A 9,747-nucleotide genomic window follows, 5' to 3' on the forward strand; every position below is an offset into this window, starting at 1 on the left:
GTCTTGTAGCTCCTCACCCTGTATGCCTATTTATTGCTTGGCTGAAAATTGAGCCAAGGACATGAACTCTGTTCCAAACCTGAAGGTGACCAAGGGTCATAATCTCAAGGTTCCACCAGTCTCTATCTGCTCCATAAGACACTTTTTTTTTTTTTTTTTAATTGTACTCCAAATTTCTCCCACTCCATGCAGAACTTTCTAAAGTGAGCCCTTTCAGAGTAGTTGGTAGTGGTAGCTGAGCACCATCTAGTTCTTCTTGTCTCAGGTCACAAGGGTGTTCACATGTTCCATTAGTCCATTGGACTAATCATTAAAAATGGAAGGGATTTAAGAAGCACAGAAAACCTATTGACACAGCAAATAAAAGGTTAGGGGGAAATCTGCTATGTCATCCTTTCAGGATCCAGATCAGATGGTTCAAAAGACTTTAAGGATTGTCCCTGGATACAAGGACAACATTGAGGAAACAAAACAGGGATGTTGAGTCCATGGAGACACAGAATGAAGGAAGCTGTTGTCACTCTCAGGCTAGAAGGGACAAGAGAAAGAAAAGGGAGCTGGTGTCCTGGTGAGAGACTATCGAACAAGTACTGGGCTACTAACCACAATGCTGGCAGTTCAAATCCACTGGCCACCGTAAACAGGTTGGCAGTAAGTCAGAAGTGACTCAATGGCACTTAACAACAAGAAGAATGACAATAACAGAGGGAGTTGGAGGGGCTACCTGAAGGAGCTTCAGTCCTGGAGAGATGTATCCTCTGCCAGTAAACAGCACAGAAAGAGGAGGGTATGGCAAGAAATATCCTGATTGCTGCTTCTGTTCTGCCCTGGTATCTTCTGCTCCCATCTTCCAGCCTAACCACAAGGCAGTTGGGAGGATGCTGCTTGTGAAAGTGAAATCCCCACCCAATCCAGGCCAGAGCTGGGAAGAGCAGGGCAGAGGGTGCATATAGTGGGCAAAGGGAGAACAACTGACCCTCTGGTAAGATACTAAATAGAAGCAAGTTGGCATGACAATATTCCTGTCTAAAAAAAGTGGACTTCAAGTTCAAAAGCATGTTTAGGAGTAAAGGAAAGCATGGTTTCATGATCAAAGTAAAAATTCATTAGAAAGAGATAGTAATTCTGTACCTATACAAATCTAAAAGTATAGGCTCCAGTATATAAAGAAACATCACAAGACTTACAACAATGCAATGATAACTGTAGTATCATAGTGGGAGATGCTTACACATCTTTTCCAGGAAGTGATAGATTCAGCTGAGAAGAGTGTTTTAAGGCTATAGAAATTTAAACTACACAACTAATAAACTTGATGTTGTTGTTGTTAGGTGCCATAGAGTCGGTACCGACCCATAGAAACCTTAATGCACAGCAGAACAAAACACTGCTCGATCCTGGGCCAACCTCACTACTGTTGCCATGCTTGAGTCCATAGATGCTGCCACTTGGCCAATCCATCTCATTGGGGGTCTTCCTCTTTTTCTCTGACCCTCCACCTTACCAAACATGATATCATTCTCCAGTGACTGGTCCCTCCTGACAATATGTCTGAAGTATGAGAGACAAAGTTTGGCCATCCTGGCTCTAAGGAGCACTCTGGCTGCACTTCTTCCAAAACAGATCTATTGGTTTTTTTGGCAGCCCATGGCACCTTCAATATTCTCTTCCAACACCATAACTCAAAAGCATCAATTCTTCTACAGTCTTCCTTTTCACATGCATATGAGGTTATTGAAAATATTATGGCTTGAGTCAGGCGCACCTTAGTCCTCAAGCTGACATCTTTGCTCTTCAACACTTTAAAAAGGTCTTGTACAGCAGATTTACCTAATGCAATACATCGTTTGATTTCTTGACTGCTGCTTCCATGAATGTTGATAGTTGTTCCAAGAAGAATGAAGTCCTTGACAACTTCAATCTTTTCTCCGTTGATAAGAATGTTGTTTATTGGTCCAGTGGTGAGGATTTTTGTTTTCTTTACATTGAGATGTAATCCATACTGAAGGCTGTGCTCTTTGATCTTCATCAGTAAATGTTTTAAGTCCTCTTCACTTGCAGCAAGCAAGATTGTATCATCTGCATATCATAGGTTGTTAATGAGTCTTCCTCCAATCCTGATGCCACATTTTTCTTCATATAACTCAGCTTCGGGATATATATAGGTTATAAGAAGCCATATTGGTGCTGTAGGATAAGCCCTGGACTGCTAACTGCAGAGTCCACAGTTCATACCAGCTATTTTTTCCAAAGGAGAAAGATGAGATTTTCTGCTCCCAAAAAGTTTACCATCTCAGAACAATACAGAGTAACTATGAGTCAGAACTGACTTCATGGCAGTGGGTTTGGTTTTTTTTGGTATAGAACACTGTTCTCAATAATTTATAATATACAATGTATACAAAGCACAATGGTTTTAGCTGGACTATGAAGGTCACCAATTGAAATCACATATATTTTCATATCACGTTACATTTATGACAGCTACCTTGAAATATCGTTTATGCTCATTACTCTTTGAAATTAAAGTATAAGACTTACCACTGGATCTTGTTATTTAATTAGTACACCTATATACAGTTGACCCTTGAACAACCTGGGTTTGAACTGTGTGGATCCACTTGTACTTGAGTTTTTTTTAAAATGCCATGTGATGCTAATTATCCAGGCCAGCAATTCATCTCCCCAGTAAATTATGTATTGCAGTAAAAGTGATCTCTCCTGGGTTTTGTGTGTTTTTCATCATGCTTAGTGCAATATTATAAACCTTGAAAATAGTACTATGGAACCCATACAAGATTGCTGGGAATGATATTGAAAGTGCAGCGAAAAGTCAAGACATAACAAGAAAACATTGAATTCTTCCATATGTACCATAGACACTGTCGGCCCCATTTCAGGATTAATGAATTTAGAGTAAGGATCATTGTAAAAATAGAAAAGTAAATTCGATGAAACCATTGCTGTAGCTATGTCAGCAGGCTTAAAATCTTGTCACTAGCTTCAGAACACCTCGCATTTAAATTGCAGTTTTTGTATAACATGTAAGATTTAGCTGATCGACCACTTACATTCTCAGCAAGGCTTCTGGTCAACAGCAGGGTATTAGCAATTAAATTTGGAGAGAGTCAAAAGTTGAATGTGGATGTTTGACTACATGCGGATCAGTGCCCAAATCCCAGTGTTGTTCAAGGGTCAACTGTATCACAAATTTTCAAATGTTTAAGGTGCTTTGAGAACATACATCAATATAAAGGTTTCCCTTATAATTCTATGTATTCCACTTTAAATATTTAAAAACATTATTCTGGGAATGCTCATACGTTTTACCAGATATCAAAGGGGTTCACATTCCCCCCAAAAGAGAAGACCTGAAATGGATCCCCGAAATACTATTGCAGCAGTCTAGTCAGTAATAATAGAGTCATGATGAAGATGTGTGGAATGGCACAGGAATGAACCTCAGTTCCATGGCTGTCTGACTCATTTCCTGCCAACCAGTTCCCAGCATCTAGAAGGTGTTTTGGCTCATGTTCTTGCTTGTTGCTATCAAGAGTTCCCCAACTCATGGTGATCCCATTACACTGGAGTGAAACACTGCCCAGCCTTGCTCCATCCCCAGGATCACTTATGGATCATACCATTGTGATCCACAGTGTTTCCACTGGCTCATTTTCAGAAATAGATCACCACACCTTTCTTATTAGTCTTTCAACTCTATTGTAATCTGTTCATTGCAACATGTATGGGTGGTAGCTGCACACAAGGGGCATTGGTCAGACATTAAACCTAGATCTCCCACGTGGAAGATGAGAATTCCATCACTGAATCATCAATGGCTACCCTTGGCACCTAGAGGCCATCAAGTCATATGTATTCAGTGAATGGGAAATAGAACTGGCATGGGAGGCAACTAACTGAGTGGGTCCAGTGAGTGAGTTTGTGGGGCTAGAAAGAAGGTAAAAGGTAGTTGTTTGTTGTTGATGATAAGTACCATGGAGTTGGTTCTAGTTCATAGCAACCCTGTAGAGAGTTTGCAAAGAGAAGCTGGTGAGTTTGAACCACCGACCTTGCAGCTGAAAATGACCTTGTGGTCCAGTGCATTTTCCTGAAGTGCCACAGCAGTTAGTAGAAGTTGGTATGACAAACCCACATGTTATCCAGTGAGATCTGGCACTAGGACAGGCTTCAGGAGGTCAGTCTACTTATAATGAACCTACCAAAGATAAAGGGATCATTTTGTCTCCCAAAATTTAGTGATAGACAGGGTTGATAGGGATGGGCAACTTAGACATTGGCTACCTAAAATGGGGGGTGGGGTGGGGGGTGGTGGGGGCTATAAAGGCATGAAGTGATTGGCTTACAAGTTTTTAAGAGGGAGTTTAGTTTCAGAGTGCAGGGAAGGTAGAATCCCTACTGAATAGTTTTTGTCTTGTCTAGATGGGTCTGGTGAAAGGAGATGGGGATAAGATACTTATGATGCAACAGTGAGTACTTGTTATCATGACTAATTACAATTTTTATAACTGTAAAGGTACAAGTTTTATAACATAAAGAGGGGAGTAGTTAATCTTACATTCCAAGAACAGAGGACCCTAGGACCATCAAGGGAGAAGAGCATGAACAGAATGTGGGACCATGTCCAGAGAAGCAGCCACACCAGAGATGGAGGCAAAGATAATGACATTGAGAAATAGAGCTCCTGAGGACTCTAGACTCATGGAAAGAGAAAGGCTGTGTGCTGTTGGCCAGGAAGCAGGCTTGCAGAATGTGCCCTTGGATTGTTTAAATTATTATATATTCCTGAGTGTTTTGTGTACACCAAAAACAACACAAAACAAAAAAATAGAGGGAATAGAAGCAAATGCTGTTGAATGGTGATGCATGGAGGGGATTGTAATCATTGCAATTAAATGAAATGCAATTGGGTGAGTGCAAAACTGATGTTCTGCTATGTAAACTATTACTCAATGCACAACAAAAGCTTTAAAAACAAAAAACAAAAAAAAACTCAGTGTTAGAAATAACAATAAGTAAAGTAAGCACAGGCTTACTGATGCTTACTTGCTTATCTGTAGTGAACAGTGAAAAACATGTGAAACTGTTCACTACACATAGTAGGAAAGTCTGGTAGTGTAGTGGTTACGAATCGGGCTGCTAACCTCAAGGTCGGCAGTTTGAAACTACCAGCCATTCCCGGGAGAAAGATGAGGCTTTCTGCTCCCATAAAGATTGACAGCCTCGGAAACCCTGTGCAGGATCACTATGAGTCGGAACTGACTCCACAGTACTTAACAACAACAACAACAGATAGTAAGTAAGTCCTTGCTTATCTTGTTTATTGGGTAATCCATCCCAATTCCATATTGTTTTAGTTTACCATTGAGCTTGTTCAAAATATGCCTTACCTCCTTTACACATGGGACTTCATGGAGCTGTTGCCACAAAGATATTTTTCAATCCTTCTGAATGGTTTCCACAAAGACAGTTTGTGACAAGGCTTTTTCCTAGCCCAGAGCTAATATGCCAAGTGATGGCATCACCAAGGAAGGGCATGTATGTAGACCCAGAACCACAAAATTCAAGAAAGAAAGTTGGGCTTTCAGAAATGGCTAATAAAAATTATCTTTGTTTACATGTCTCTATCCACACAAAACCATTATTTAGCCTTTCTTGAATCATAATTTGAGAACAAATTTCTTGTTCTTTGATAATGTATTTCAATTAAAATATTTCCTTTATAATCATCTGTATTTCATTTTGTAAATTTAAAAACATGATTCTGATAATATCCATAAACTTCACTAGATGTCAAAGAGGTTCATGGTCCCCTAAAAAGTAAAGACTTCAAATAGCTAAGAGTGAGGAAAAGATACAGGCAGATTCCTAGAAGATTAATGTTAAATGGGCTTTGTTAAACCTACTGAACTATCAAAGGAACATCCAGAAGAATGAACAAAGTAATGGATTTCAGTGGAACTTACATTTGGCAGACGTAGTGGGGATGAAAACTGCTTTATGGGGTTGTCTAGGGCACCATACAAGGAGCTCTGGTAGCGCTGTGGTTGTGAATCAGGCTGCGAACCTTAGGGTTAGCAGTTTGAAACTACCAGCTGTTCCGTGGGGCAAAGATAAGGCTTTCTGCTCCTGTAAAGATTTATAGCCTTGGAAACCCTGTACAGGGTCACTATGCGTCAGAACCAACTCCACGGCACATAACAATCACCACCACCACCAGGGCACCATATATACACACATCAACCCCATTTCCTCCTCATCCACTCTTTCTGACTTTGGCAGTCTGACTTCTACCTCAAGGCCTTTACTCTTGTTCATCTCTTGTTTCTCTCCAAACCTTAAGCCTTCCCAATGTGCTAATGATGCACATCTGTTGTCTTGAGCGTCCAAAAATAATGGACCCACAGACTGTCTGATTTGACCCAATGCCTTCATGTCACAGATGAAAAGGCTGAGGTCTTAGGATTCTAGAGTTGTGTGCCTGCTCACACATTTTCTGATAATCAGTAGAGTCAAGACTAGAAGTTGGATTTCCTAATTACGTCTCTAGTACTCACTCTTATAAGCCTGTTATCACTCTGGCATATGTTTCAGTTACTATAGGTTGCCTCCAGTTGGATAGCCTATGCTCAACTCAAATAGCACAGGCCTCAACATACAACAGGCACTTGCAAAAATATTAATTCTTCTTGTGGTACAATAGTGAATAATTGCCATCAGGACTGATGGTGAGGGTTGGAAATGTAGAGGTAGATATTTTTTGACAAAAGGAGCAGAGTGATTGATTTTGCAGCCCAGGAGCAGAGGTCTCTGGGGCCATCAAGTGAGAAGAGTGGAGAGCACGACCCTACCCAGAGAGGCAGTGATGCCAGGGATGGAGACAGAGATGATGACATGGACAGATGGAGTGGCTAAGGACACTGGACTCAGTTAGGGAGAGGAGCCATGTGCTGATGACTGTGGGGTGGGGTAGGGGTAGGGGGCAGGCCTGTGGGGTGTACCCTTTGGTTATTTGATGATGCATGGAGGGGATTGTAATCATTGGAATGAAATGAAATACGATAGGATGAATGTAAAATTGATGTTCTCCCATGTAAACCCACATAATTCACAATAAAAACTTAAAAAAAAAAAAAAAATTGAGTCTTTGATACAAAACTGAGAAAAAGTATTTGCCACAGAAGGTAGCCAAAGGAGTAACAGCTCGAATCTGTAAAAGAGCAAACTATTCATTCAACATATATTTACTGAATGCCCAATAGGTGTTCAACTATGCTAGGCATTGAGAATGTAATTGTGATTAAGGATAGGAGGGCTCCTAATCACCTGTTCTAATGGGCAGTAACAGACTGAGAGGATTACTGTACAAACTAAAGGAAAGGTATGCCTGCTAAGGGAGTATGGAACTTAACATCCTATTTTAGTTACTTAGTGCTGCTTGTAGCAGAGATACCACAAGTGGATGACTTTAACAAACAAATTTATTTTCTTTTTGTTAGTGGTTGTTGTTAAGTGCCGTGGCATCGGTTCTGACTCATAGCAATCCTATATAGGGTTTCCAAGGAGAAGCTGGTGAGTTTGAACCACCAACTTTGTGGTTCAAACAGAACTTGTGGTCCAGTGCTTTATCCGATAACACCACACCAGGACTCTTCCTCACACTTTAGAAGGCTAGAAATCCATATTCAGAATACAGGCTCCAAAGGAAGATTTTCTCTTGGTGTGTCTCCTGGTTCTTATTTCTTGGTAGTAGTAGATCCCTCTCTACTGTTTCTGTCTCCTTTCATCTGTGGTAAGATAAAAGGTACAGTACACCACATCAGGGATACTCCCCTTATATCAGATTAGGGCTGTCATGTGATTAAGGGGGTTAAGAATTGACTGCTAATGGAAAGGTTGTAGGTCAAACTCACCATGGAAGAAAGACGAAGCAGTCTATATCTATAATGATTTATAGCCACAAGAACAAGCAAGTTGCTCACCCAGGAGACATCAAGGCAAGTGGTCGGGTCCCCTCAAGGCAAACCCCCTTCCAAGACTTAAACTCAATGGGAATACGCGAGCAGACATGCGCTCTGATTGGTGACCATTTCATTACCAATAAGGGGAAGTAAGGGAAAAACAGCATTGAAGCTGTGAGCTAAGCCCTACAATGTTCAACAGATTCCTATGAACCCGGTGAAGACCTGGTTGGCCAGCCATGTGGAAAGACCTGGAGACTCTTGGGCCCAGAGTCAGTGAATAGCCACAGAGGACTAGAGTGGAGAGTGAAGCATCCAGTTGATAAGAAGAGAGGGCATATGCACAAGAACACCCACACTTCAGATAATACTCACTTGACCTGGCTTCAATGGATGGATGATCAGACCTCAACTAGAAAAAGAAAGAAGAGGGAAAAAAAGAGTAATCTGATACAATTTGATGAACTTGACCTACACCTATGGATGCAGTAGCTCAAAAGAGGGAACAAATCTTTACAGCGAGGATCATTCCATACACAGAGTAGACAGGGATGGGCAACTTGGACATTGGCTACCCAAAATGGGGGGCTACAAAGGCAAGAAATGACAAGCTTTTAAAAGGGAGCCTAGATTCCCATGTAAATCATCACATAATTCACAATAAAACATTTAAGAAAAAAAAAAAAAGAAACAGCAAATAGGTCACTGGTTGGTTAGCATTTGCAGTGAGGATATGGGGATAGCTAAAGGCATGTGGGGTCTCTTTATGAGAGGATGCAAATGTTCTAAAGTGAATTGAAGTGATGGTTATACAACTGTGTGAATATACTAAAAACTATACACTTAAAATTGGTGAATTGTAAGGTATGTGATTTTTTTTTCAATGAAACAGCCATTAAAAAAACAACAACAAAAAAGAGGGAGCCTAGATCCAGAGAGCACAGAGGAAGGTAGACTCTCCACTAAGTAGTATCCAATCTGTCTAGCCAGGGCTAATGAAAGGAGATGGAGATAGGTCCCCTGTACAATGGTGAATAATTGCTATCAGGACTGACTACAAGTGTTGGAAATATAAAGGTGGATGTTTTATAGCAAAAGGAGGGGAGGTCCCTGGAACCATCAAGGGAGAAGAGCAGCATGCGAGACCCTACCCAGAAAAGCAGTGATGCCAAAGATGGAGGCAGAGATGATGACGTGGAGAGATGGAGCAGCTGGAGACTCTAGACCCAGAGAGGAAGAGAGACTGTGTGCTGAAGACTGGGGCAGGCTGACAGTGTATACCCTTTGGTTGATTGATGATGCATGGAGGGCATTATAACCATGGCAATGAAACAATGTACAATAGAATGAATGTAAAGCTAATGTTCTCCCATGTAAACTATCACATAATTCACAATAAAACATTAAAAAAAAAATTTTTTTTTTCTAGCCTTGGAAACCCTAAGGTGCAGTTCTGCTCTGCACTATAATGTCCCTCTGTGGCTTGGAATCAACTCCAGGGCAATGAGTTTGGATTTTGGTTATCCCACCCTAATCCTCATGGATTAGGGTAAAGGTGTTGTATCCCACCCAAATTGGCTGATCACATCAGATCACATCATGGAGTGATTACATCATCACATAACTGCCCTTGATAATCATGGCCCAGCCTAACTAATTGACGCATGTTTGGGGTGGGGTGGGTACAAATCAATCCATGACAGGACCTAATCCTGATTGTAGGTGGGACCCAGATTGGGGAGTATCAGGCAAGTATCCCTGGAAGTGA

Source organism: Chrysochloris asiatica, unplaced genomic scaffold, assembly GCF_000296735.1.
Source record: "Chrysochloris asiatica unplaced genomic scaffold, ChrAsi1.0 scaffold00124, whole genome shotgun sequence".
Classification (NCBI taxonomy): Eukaryota; Metazoa; Chordata; class Mammalia; order Afrosoricida; family Chrysochloridae; genus Chrysochloris; species Chrysochloris asiatica.